The sequence below is a fragment of the Petaurus breviceps genome, unplaced genomic scaffold (assembly GCF_028583685.1).
Source record: "Petaurus breviceps papuanus isolate PSGF00001 unplaced genomic scaffold, PetGlider_PUasm1.0 164, whole genome shotgun sequence".
In the NCBI taxonomy this organism is placed as follows: Eukaryota; Metazoa; Chordata; class Mammalia; order Diprotodontia; family Petauridae; genus Petaurus; species Petaurus breviceps.
In genome coordinates this window covers 1,939,469-1,952,515 of record NW_027185735.1, presented here as the reverse complement: position 1 = coordinate 1,952,515, position 13,047 = coordinate 1,939,469, and the positions used below count along the sequence as shown (strand labels likewise).

The window sequence follows — 13,047 nt, the reverse complement described above, 5'->3', positions numbered from 1 at the left end:
TTCTATAGGGCTATTACTATCTATCCTATAGACTTGGCACTGCTGAATGGGATTTTCAATAATTTTAAGTTGTTTTTCTGTTTATTTTGTTAAGGTTCAAGGAGAATGGAGGTTTGGGGCTCCCCTTAGGGTATTAAATAAGTGAGTGAGCTGATGTTTTCTTTACTCAATTTATATCCCTTAATAATTCTTGAAAATCATTTAAAGTTTTCATATTATCTCTTTGAATTACTCTATTTTTGAGTCTCAATAATTTTATCTCTCATTTTATGTCTTAAATAATTGTATGGGGTTACAACTAAATTTTACCATAAATTAACATGAGTGGCTTGAGATATTTATTTTTAGCTTTACCACTTGTACATGGAATGCAGGACTAGAGTCCTGACTGACAAACAAAAGTATAAAGGAGCTTAAGTACATTCTAAGACCATCCTAAGGGTGGCTGGAGTTACACAAATTTATGATTCCCATAATGGTTTAATCATTGTATGAGAAAGGAATTTTCCTAATTGGATTAATGATAAATACAATAAAACAAGAAAGATGACAAAGTGCCGATTGAAATTATGATCCAGAATACCTGTGTTTTTTTTTATCATTAACAATCTATAACATGATGTATGCTCAGAAAATCTTAAGATAAGAAAAAGTCCCTTTACTCAAGTTAATGCCTCAAATTGAGGGTCTCATCCTTAAGGGCCATAAAGTAAGCTTTGTTAACATAAGAAAAGGTATTCTCAGAGACAAAGCTAGGTCTTTTTGGAATTTATGATCTCTGGATGCCTGTTTTAAATCATATTCCCAGCCTTATCTGGGCTCTGGAGTGGCTGACATAGAGCTTTATTTTTTTTTTTTTTTTGTAAAATGAGACAGAGCAGTCTGTTTGATTAATTCAGATTTTAGCCAAAATAAGATATTACATGATTATCAGAGGTCAGTGAGCATTCTCTATTTTCCCGACTTATTATTTAACAAAACTAATTTAAGTATCATAAAGTGTTTTAGCCAAAGAAGAGAAGAAAAACAATATATATATTAATCGAACTTCAAACAATTAAAAGCTGATCACCATATTTTAAAAAAGCTATTAGTTCCAAAATTCCTTTATTCAATGGGAACATCTTCAGGTGATTTTTAAGTGGTTTGTATAAATATCTGTACATATTCTAATTCTTAATTAAAAATAATATTAAATTTTCCAATAAATATAAAAAGAATTTATAACCTTTCCTTATTACTTAGTCTGATCATAGGAATCAGGTCTAAGGAGAAAAAAAACAGAACCATGTGAATATGGTCTTAAATGCTTTTTATCTTAAAGAGCAATTTTTACCAATCACAGCTTAGAGCTAATTATAGTTAATTTTATTCTCATGTAGCTTCAATAAGTAATAAAGATCTACTAGGTCTTTTAATACTTAAAGGATATTATTTGACATTTTTATTTCTCAAATGTAAACATCCTAGTGTAATAGCCAGTCCTTATTAATCTTTTTGGAACGTTTTAGTAAGTTAAATTCATTATTTAAGAATTGCATTACTGAAACAAGTTCATAACCTAGTCTTATGATTTTTCCTATAGAGACAGTTTCCAGGGGTCTTGACATTATTAAAAAATAAGAAGAATTAATATAGACCAGTGGATGAAAGTCATGTTCCTGATTTGCTAAATTTCATACACGCAGGAGGAATGTAATGAATTTTTTACCTAGTTTCCTCTATTCCACATACAATAATCATTAACAATTCTAGATTTTACCATTGAGACACTAAAATAGTTAATCTTACAAGTTCCATAAGTGACAGCCCAATTATTTTAACTGTATCAAAAACAATAAACTTCAGATGAAGTCAGTTGTATTCCTAGATCATATAAAATCATTGATAAAAAAAAAAAGGATGGATTGTCTTATCCAGTACAGACAACAATTGGTTTCTTATCAGTGTCAGGGCTCAGAACATTTAACAGCCAGGTCCCCACAATAACTGAGGTCCTTTTCTCCTCCTACCTTTGCCCAGTTGGGGAAGGTAAGTTTGCAAGTGTGGGGAAAAGGTGGAACTCTCTTTTCCTAAACTGATGTAGAATGAAAGAAGTTAATACAATTGTATTGAGGTGCCCTCTAGACTCAGGCGGGGAGAGACTAACCTCCTTTTGTAACTACAGGTAAATTTGTAACTACCTGGTTTTCTATATGGAAGATAAAAACATTATGAGACAGGGTTTAGCAGAACTGATAAAGTAATCGTCACTGTTTCTACACAGATTTCTTTCCTCTGTCTTTTTAGTTTCAACAATCAGATAAAATTTTTGTTTTATCTAAAAGTATTTCTGGATAACAGCAATTATCCAATCTTTACTATTTAATAGGATTGTACCACAACTCAGGAAGACCACAATTACACAATGACATTATGATATTAGTTGAATTTTCAAGTCATCACATGCGAAATTTATTGATAGAGAATTCAGGCTTTTTACCCCTCTTCAGAGTTGCAGAAGTTTTTTTCTCCTCTTTTCAGAGTTTCAAAGTCTGAATTGTGGATTCAGGTTATGTAATAAGTGTGAGGCAGCATGCTCTGCCCCCAGGGCTGTTTTTTGTGGAGCCCTTTATCATGCATCTTCCTTTTATCTAGACTGAGGAGGGTGATTTAAAATTGTTTAGCACTCTCTCCTCTAGTGAGGAGACACTTAAAAAAATGTTTTCAACTAATTTAACCTGTACTGAGAACTTAAGTGATTCCTAATTTTTTTTTAAGAATGCAAAAGGCTTTTAACGTCCAGTTACAGTGTGGAGAAGCTGGACAAATGCCAGTGGCTCCAATCTCCATCCTGTAATAGCTAGAATTAAAAGCTGTTAAGTATTTCTTTTTCAGATCTTTATAAGTTCTAAATTTGCCTTAGTGCCAAATGAAATTAACCTTAGGTTTCATCCTGATACACAACATTTTCCCCTTTTTGATGAGGCAGGAGAATGGTCAAATGCTTGCTAGTCTGGCCTCTTTTAATCTGAGGGGAAAATTTCCCTTTTTACTTTTTATTATTTTTATTAATATTATTTTTGACAGCCTTTCCCACAATCAAACTTGGCCAGAGTTGGATTGGAGGAAAGGAGACCCTTAAACCTTAAAACTTCTGCTCACATTTTTCATGCAAGTAATTTATTTTTTCTAATTTTTATCCTGATATTTTTTATACTTTTTTTGACTTGCTATTAATACTGTATAAAGACAGCTGCATTACACCTAATTGTTTGTGCCACCCTTAGCACTTTCATTCCTGATATTAAACATATCTTTAATGTATTACATAGAAAAAAGGCAGAAATGAGGAAATGCTGGATTCCTTCTTTTCCTAGTTTCTCAATTTTCTGTTTTCCTTCTGCTTCCCCTTCTATTATACCACCCTTTGGAAACCCAGGGCTACACTGTTCTAAATACACTAAAAAATTCATCTAACTATTTCTTCATAATAACAAAACATCTTTCTTTCCCTACTTTCTTTAATACTTGAAAATATTATTCCTGATCTTTTAACTGTATCCTATGCATTTGACCCATGGTGATAGAAAGCTTGAAAATCCCTGTATCAGCCTGGTGGAATAGAATGACTAAGAATTAATTGAAAAAAAGTTCCCTTACACTGTGACTTGTGATTTTTGGAGCTCCTTCTGATTATAAAGGCCATCTCCACTGTGGACCTTTCTTTCAAGTTCCTTTGTGTCCCCTGTTCAGGTGTCATTTGTCATGGGCTGCTCAGTGTCCAGCACTTAAGCATGACCGGAGACATGAATAAGAAATGATCAGGCCATGTGGGTAGTTCAAGGAAGAATGATGAACTCCATTTATTGATTCTTAGGACAAGGTTTGTATAGAGCAATGAGACAAAAGAAGACTCAAGTATTCTTATCATAATCTTAGCCTGTCATATCCTGGAAGTAACATGGAATAGATAATTTGATAAGGATTTGTTATCTAGGAAACTAAAATCTTAGGGTAAGACCTTTGATCAAGGTCTCAGGTACCTGTTAATGCAGCCACAGTCATAAACAGATACAATTAAGAGAAACTTCAAAGCCAAAGCTGCAATCCTAAAAAGACATCACATTTAGAGCTGACCACCCAAAGATACCTGAGTGCAGAATCAGATATTTTGCTTCACAATAACTAAAATCTTGGGGTATAGTCTATTGATCTCCGAACTCAAGTAACATCCCTATAAGTGTAACCCATAACAAAGAACTCAGGAGCTAACCTGATGAAAAGTCATATCTCAAAGAGGTCTTTGATATTAAAGTCCACTCTCATTGGGTAATTATCTGAGTCCTGGATCAGGCCTCTTTGGCTCTGAACGTGTGTGTGTGTGTGTGTGTGTGTGTGTGTGAGTGAGAAAGAGAGACAGAGATGTTTAGATGTAAACTTGTGTGTTGTTTGAAAGCCAGAACTGTCTTGTTTTTCTCTTTTTATCCCTAGGGCTTAGCACATATTAAGCACTTAACAGAGTGATGTAGAAATTACTTGTGACAACTACAATAATTAAATGCACAAATTCAATAAATCTTACAACTTTTTATATCTTAAAAAGAATGAACATGAAACATATCCTTTTGAAGCAATAACTTATTTTAGAACTTTTCATATTAAGCTTGCAAGTTTTGGACACATATTATTTAATTCTTCATCATGAAAGCACACTTTTATTCCATTTGATGAATGATGATGTACCATTGTACCTTTAATGAATAGTGCATTTTATCATAAGTAGCCATAATTTTAGCCCCTAGCTTTTCAGTATAGTTTAAATCAGATAAAGTCCCAGGCCATTGAATCATGCTCATCTCCTGTCTTTTGGATAAATTTCTTTGTCACTTTTCATGTGTGGTTAGATACAGTGTAATTTCTACAGTTCTGGAACATTTCTGCTTCTTAATATATCAATATATTTTTTTCAGAGTTCATCACTTTCTCAAAGGGAACAAATTCGCATGCCCATTGAAAGCAAACAAAAAAATTTACAAAATATTTTTGTGTAGTCGTTTGGGATAACTTCTGATGAAAAAGGCAATTTTATCAGGATGGGGCAGGTAGGTGGCACAGTGAATAGAGCAGCAGCCCTGGATTCAGGGGGCCCTGAGTTCAAATTTGGCTTCAGACACTTAACACTTACTAGCTGTGTGACGTTGGGCAAATCACTTAAGCCCAATTGCCCTGTCCTCCCCCCTCCAAAAAACAAAAAAAAAAATTATCAGCAAAAATCATCTTTTTTTTTAGCCATTAGTCACTTTAACCATTCTATTGTCTAACCGATGATTAGCATTTCTTTTTCAAGGAGTTTATATTGCATTAATATGGGAATCAGTAGCAATTAAAACAAGCTGGCAGGTCACTTTATTTTATGAGGATTCACTAAGTGTTTTGACAGTACAGTTGTTAAGTTATTGGAATTACTTTTTGACTTTGACCTACTTTTCTTTAAACTTTAATGTGATTGGTCTTGTTTAATGGTAGGCTTAAATGACTTTTTAAATTCTTGACTTCCCCTCACCAAAAAACTACTGTAATATATCTAATAGTCAGTGAAGTGTGCTCATTAAACAGTGCAATTTTTGCGCATTTCCTTGAAATAATATCCATTCTTAAAAACACAACAAAAGCAAGCAATATAACATATTTAAAGCAAAATGTCCAACACAACTGACAGAAAACAAATTACAGTGATAAACACAGATATTATCTAGTCAAATTCAAATGTTCTGATTCAGTGTTGGATCGGTAGAATATACAAATGAATGTACTGTCACAAAATATAAGTGTAATGGGAATGTAAATTTAAAGGTCTTCCCTGCCCCTAGGCTAAAGTGCACCTGAAGCCTGGGGTGGGAGGCTTGTTTTTCAGTAACTACTTCTTGATTGGCCAGTGAGTCAATAAGGTTGTTACATTCTCTGAGCCAGGAGAAGGCTATATAAGCCCTAATGTGTAGCTTTGTTTTGGGGCTCACTTTGAGAAGTGTTCTGTGATTTGATATGGATTCTGGGAAGCTGTTGTGCAGAGCCCCCCGGCTTTGAAAAATCCAGGTGTTGAAACCCAGATGTTGATTGGGTATGGATGTAATGGTTGGACAGTTTGGAAAGCTGTCTTCTTGATCTGTTTCTGTCTTGATAATTCTGCTTGTATCCTTTGAGGTTCGGGGTGCTGACCTTTTTCCCCTGAATGAGGTAAACGATCTATGTTTGACTGATTAAAGTAAGCTTGTTAACCCATTTTGAGTTGCTTTCCTTTAACAAAGCAGATCCAAGAACCTGTATGGGCAGCCACCCTGAGGACGCTTGGGGTGCTTGCTGCTACAATAAGACAGTAATGATATATGTCTATATCAAAATTATTGCTTGCCAAAAGTCATTCATGTAGCACTTAAATTGCTTTTTAATTTTTTCAAGTATTTGTTCTTTATTTTTTCTCTTCCTCTTTATTAAGTTATTTGATATTTCCATTTATGGTTTTAGTCATAGGGTGTCATTCTACAACTCCCTTAACTTTGATTTCTTAAATCTAATCATGAATTCTAATTTTTCTAATTCTATAATATTTTTTAAAATTCAATGTAAGTTGTGCTTTGGCATATATTCTATCTTTGTCATTGGTTTTCTACTTGAACTACTAGGGGGATCTTGTCCCTGGGTTTTATCATTCCATAAATATATTGCTGAGATACACCATTTAAAAATTATTATTCATTCCCTTGTTCTCATAAGGCAGTGGAAAAAGCACAGGTCTTTTATATATAATCATAGTGGAACACAGAGATTCCTCAATGTAGTGAGCTAGCTGGGGGCAAGAGTCAGGTTCAAGAGTAACAGTAGATTCAGATCAGGGGAATTGTGTGGTTCTAATGAGATAATATATCAAAAGCACTTCCAAAAGTTAGCACTATACATAAATGCCAGCAATTTACTATTGTTGTTGTTAGCCTACAGTCATCAGGGCTCTGGTCATGTGATGATGACTTCATTGCCTGAATTCTGTACCATCCAAAGTTCTAGTAGTTATTGCAGATATTCTCTTTCCTCAGTGCCTGGCTCATGTAATCTTTCTCTACTCAGCTATTACCCATAAATTCCCTACCCTTTCATTTGCTCAATTTACTCATTTCACATGGCTTACAACTTCTCCAAACTACCTCAGCCACACACAAAAATGATCATACCCTGATCTCACCATCACCCACAAATGCTCCACTCCCATGTTAATGAACTCTGAAATTCCTTATCTGATCACAATCTATTGTCATACCAACTGTTTTTCTGCCTTCTAATCTCAAACCTTGTTCTTTGGTCATGCTGTGACCTGTAATTCCTTCATTTCTCATTTCTTTTCTAGCTTTCATTACTGTACCTGCTACACCCTCTTCCTTCCCTATCTTTACCCTTTGGTGGACCAATTCAATTTGAATCTGTATTCTTCCCTTGAGTTCATTATCCCTTTATCATATCATTGATCTTGCCCTGCCAAGCCTCAGGCTTGGAAAACTTTCATCATTCATTACATTTGCTAAATGAAACTAGAGGAAATCATGAGACCATGTTGACTGAGTCCACTAAAATTTATACTGTGTTACATCAAATGTGCCTTCATTGCTTCAAAGCAGTCCTCTCACACCTTTTATAAATCCCACTCACCACACTATCTCATGCAAATCTCTTCAATTCTCAAGTCTCCTAGGTTTCCCCCTTCTCACATCCTCTCAGCTGAGAACCTCACCTCATATTTTACTGAAAAAATTTAGCCATTGATAGAGAGCTTCATTATGTCTCTTCTCACATAACCAAGATGGCTTCTTCCACTAACTCTTCCTTCATTCCTGTTTCATATAATGAAGTGGTTTTTTGTCTTTCTCAATGCTAACTACTCTACATGAACAAGTGATTCCATTGCATTACATCTTCCCCAGAAGAATATCCTATCTTATCAACCCCACTCTATCACATATCCTCAATGTTTTCTTGTCTCCTGACAACTTCCTTACTGGGAACAAACATACCTATTTCTCCCTATGCTCAAATAATTCTCATTTGACTTTTCCATAACCCCTAGCTATTTTCTCACATCTCTTGTACCTTTTGTGGGTAAATTCTTTGAAAGGGCTAGCTACAATAGGAGTATCCATTTCCTTTCCTCTCACTCACATTTAACTCCCTAGAGTCTGGCTTCTGATTTCATCTGTTAACTGAAAGGACTTTCTGTAAAGTTCAGAATGATCTGAGAAGGCCAAATGCAATGACTTTTTTTCTTAGTTCTCATTCTTATTGACTTCCCCAAAGCCTCTTAAATTGTCAAAAAGTTTTCTCTATTGGTTTTTGTGACACTAATCTTTCCTATTTATCTTTTCACTAATTCTCATTGTCTTTTACTGGACCTTCATCCAAGTTATATTCACTAACCCACTAATCATGTGTGTCACATAGGGCTCTTTCCTGGGCCCTCTTCTCCTCTCCCTCTATACTATATCACTTAGTAATATTATCAATTTTGTCAACCTTCAAAAAGTTTGGTTAAAGGAAACAAACAAATAGTAATATACAATTACAACATTTATTTCTCATTCCCTTAAGGCTAGCAGACTTGTACAAGGAGTTAGGAGAGCTACATCCTGACTGATGATCAGATTAATCAGAAGACTTATATACACTTCAAAAAATCCCAATTCAGGGTGACTGTGCCATACAAATTTGTGATCTCCATTTGTTACCATCAATATGTGAGGAAAGAGGTACCTTGGTTGTAAATGCAAATTGACAACAAATGGAGCAGGGTCAATTTACATTTTATGGTCTAGGGATGTCTGTTTTTCTCCCAAGGTTAAGGGGAATTTCACCTTCAGCTTATCTGGTCTCTGAAGTTGCCAACACAGGAAAAGGAATTTTTTTTAAGGCAAGGAAAGCAGTTTGTTTTATTAATTCAGACTTTGACCAAAAATAATATTAAATGATTATCAGTTTCTACTGATACAAGTTTCATTTTTATGTTCATGATTCTCAAATCTACCTATACAACCTTCTGACCTTCTATCTCATATCTCCATTTGCCAATTAGATATCTCAAATGAGATGTCCTATAGACATTTTAAATTCAATCTGTGCAAAAATTAACTCATTAATTCTCTTCTGAAATCCAACTCTCTTAGCGACTTCCCTCTCACTATTGTGAGCATCCTCATCCTTGATCCTTAAGACTTGGTTGTCTGAGGAGATTAAAGTGGGAAGCTTTTGATGTTTTTTTTTTCCTGTCTTCTGAATATAAATCAGCAATAAGAGCTCCAAGAGCTTTCAGTTGCTTGGGTGTTGGAAAATAGTGGACAATTGAAGCAAGAGAGATTCAGTGGGCTAAATAAACAACTCTGATTGATTCAGTGTCTATCCTTATTGAATATTCTCCTTCTTTGCTTTAGTAAATCTGTTGAATGATTTAGAAGTGTCTCATATTGTTCTAATAGTGAACCTAAACTACCAGGAGACTTTCTTAAGTCAGGCATAGTCAAGTATAAAAAGACAAATAGATAGTGTATACACACACACACATATGCTGAAAAAGACAGGAGAAGGAACTCACTATTTCTTATGATAAGAGGATCATAAGACGAAACTTCCACAAGTATGGAGAAAGGGATTATTAAGAGGAGATAGCCATTCTATGAACCTCACTCTCAATTGAATTGAACAAAAGATATACATGATCTTTCTCTCTCTTTCTTTCTCTCTCTCTCTCTCTCTCTCTCTCTCTCTCTCTCTCTCTCTCTCACACACACACACACACATAAAAAACACACACAGATGCACAGAAGACACAGACAACCCCCCCAGACATACACACATATTCATAAATAGAATGTTGAAGAAATGCATTAAGATCAATAAGAAAATAGAAATAGAGGCAAGTGATGGAGGATAGAATAGTCGACAAAACAGTTTAGTCACAAGTAAAACAAACTCCAACATAGATGGGTAGAATGTGAAGTGATGATTAATTTAAAACAAAGAATAAAAACTGGTGTTGGGGTGGGACAATGGGAAGAGAAGAAAGGGGATGAAGGAGAAAAAGATACTATCATTTATAGATAAGTGATTAGCAAACTCACCACAAAGAACAGGATGAAGATAGCAGGAGATAGCTCCATGATTAGAAGGAGATAGTAGAATGGTTTAGACAGCAGAATCCAACAATATGTTGTTTAAAAGAAACATACCTGAAACATAAATTCACAGAGCTTAGAGTAAAGGGTTATATATTATACTTGAGGTAAACTCTGAAAAGTAAAGGTAGCAATCAAGATTTCAGAAAAAGCTAGAGTAAAAACAAATACAATAAAAAGAGATAAACAGGGAATTATATTATTCTTAAAGAAATACTAAATAATGAATTATATATATATATATGCAACAAATATCATGGTCTTAAATATTTAATTAATAAGTAAATTGAAATGGAATAAATGGAAAATAAAATGGTGATAATTTATAATAATATGAGATTCTCAATGTACTGTTTTCAGACTTATAGAAAACTAACAAAAACATAAATACAAAGTTGAGGACTTATCTAGAATATTATAAAATTTAGAATATATAGATCTCTGGTGATTACTAAATTGGAATCGCAAAAAGTTTACACATTTCTCAGTGATTTATTACACTTTTACTTAAAAATATCATATAGCAGTGCATATTTCTGAAATCCAGAAGAGTAGAAATATTAAATACATATTTTAGTGACCACTGTATAATAGAAATTACATCTAATAAAGAATCCTTGAAGAAAGGATAAAATGAATTGAGGATAAGTAAAGAAGTCTAAAGAATAGGTAGAATGAAGAACAAATTATAGCCACAAAAAAAAATGAAAGCAAGAGCTATTTTTTGTCATTCTTTCCATCCCTAGAACTTCTCATAGTACTTGGAACATAGTTGGTTGGTTGGTTATCCTTCATTCTTGAAGAGGAACAGCATGACATTGCTATGTTGAGGTCAAGGTACTGTGAGTCCAACTATGTCTGATCAGACCAATATAAGCTCTGAAGATTCTACCACATAATAGTCACAACTAGTCAAAATGAACATTTAGAGTGGAGATGTCTCTAAATTTGCCCATCTCAAATTTTGAGTTACGTCAATTGTACTTTACTCATAAAGCACAGCATTTTCTTTGATGTGGGCATACCATGCTGGACAGTCCCATGCCTGTATTGCTCATATCTCACAATTGATTCCAAAGATTTTCAAAGTGATCTCGAGAGAGTCCTTGTATCTCTCCTTCTGACCTACATGTGAGTGCTTGCTTGTGTAAATCCTCCACAAAATAATCTTTTGGGAAAACATATATTTGGAATTCAAACAGAGTGTTCAGCCCATCAGAATTGTACACTCTGCATTAGAATCTTAATGCTTGGCAGGTTAGCTCAAGAAAGGACCTCAGTGTCTAATACCTTATCTTTCCAGGTGATCTTTGGAATCTTCCTAAGATAATTCACATGGCAGTGATTATTTTCCTGGCATGGTGCTGGTATACAGTCCAGTTTTCACATACAACAATAAGGTCAGAACAATATCTCTTTAAACCTTCAGTTGGATAGGTAGCCTAAATATTTCTCTCCCACACTTTTTCTGCAGCCTCCCAAATACTGACCTAGCTCTAGCTAGGTTCATCATCTAGCTGTGTTCATCAACCTCATCATCTATATGTATTTTCTTGGAAAGTATACTGCCAAGGTAAATGAACTGATACACAGCATTCAAAATTTCTCCATTTGCTATAACCAATGGTTTCATGTATGTGTCATCATGAAACTTCAGTATAAAAACAATGAACTCCAGGCAACCAAATTTTTCCATAATTTTCAAAAGCCCTTATGACTGACATTATTAAAGGTCAGATCAACAAATATTATGCACAGACTTCACTTCTGTTCTTGACATTTTACCTGCAACTGTCAGGCAGCAAGCACCGTATCGACCATTCCTTGACCCTTTCTGAATACATATTGGCTCTCAGGTAGATGATCATCTTCCAGAGGAAAGATTAGCCTATTAAGCAGGATTCTGGTAAGAATCTTGCCAGCAATGTCTAAGAGAGAGTTCCCTTTGTTACTGTCACAGGACAACTTTTTTCTTTTTCCTTTATATAGATGGACAATGGAGACATCCTTGAACTTCTTAACCTATTCTTGCCATAAAACCCAGAAGATTTCAGTCAGCTTTTGTATGAACAGTGGACCCTCTGCCTTGTAAATCTCTGTTGGAATGGAATCAGCACCAGGTGTTTTGCCACATGAGAGGAGCCTAATGTCATTCAAAAATTCTTCTTCAGTTGGAAATTCGGGTAGAGAGGGATTGACTTCAACCTGAGGTAAAAGGGCAATGTACTGCTAACACAGTAGGCATTTAATAAATGTTTACTAACTGGATATAATTGTAATAATAATAACAAAATGTTATTAATAATTGATGTAATTTTATTGACTCAGTATAATAATGATAAATGTTTTTTGACTGAATACATAAAGTAAAATTACAATAATGAGACAAGATGTAAAATTTATGGCATAGAGTTTAATCATTAATCATACCCCTTCTGAATTTACAGTAGGGCAAGATGGATCTCTATGGCCCAGAGGAAAAATCTATATCTAAGTGCTTTAAAAAAAAACAAAAATAAAAGCAAAACCTTAAAGAAAGTTAATTAGGCACACAAAAAAGCAACAAATCAAAATCCACTAAACAATAAAGTAGAAATTCTGAAAATCACAGAATATGTTAAAAATAGATAACACAAGTACTGAATGAATGGATAAAATTGGTATCTCTTTTTAAAAACAAATAAAATAGTCTGATTAAAAAAATTAATTAGTTAATTTTTAGTTTTCAACATTTATTTCCACAAGATTTTGAGTTACAAATTTTCCTCCCTGTCTCTCCCCTACCCCCACTCCAAAATAGTGAGCCTACTGAATACCCCTTTCCCCAATTTGTTCTCTCCTATATTCTGCCCCATAACCC

At 34.3% G+C, this 13,047-nt stretch overlaps 1 protein-coding gene across 3 annotated transcripts in view; it reads left to right on the top strand.

The window, feature by feature from the left end:
• Positions 1-13,047, top strand: part of LRFN5 (leucine rich repeat and fibronectin type III domain containing 5) — a 525,826-nt gene that overhangs the window by 387,740 nt on the left and 125,039 nt on the right. For 2 of the 3 annotated variants that reach the window (XM_069082202.1, XM_069082200.1), the window contains one exon: positions 12,177-12,397. The exons of the other annotated variant lie outside the window; for it this stretch is intronic. The gene's annotated coding sequence lies outside the window, so the exon portion shown is untranslated. The remainder of the gene's footprint in view (positions 1-12,176; positions 12,398-13,047) is intronic. 3 annotated transcript variants of the gene reach the window in all.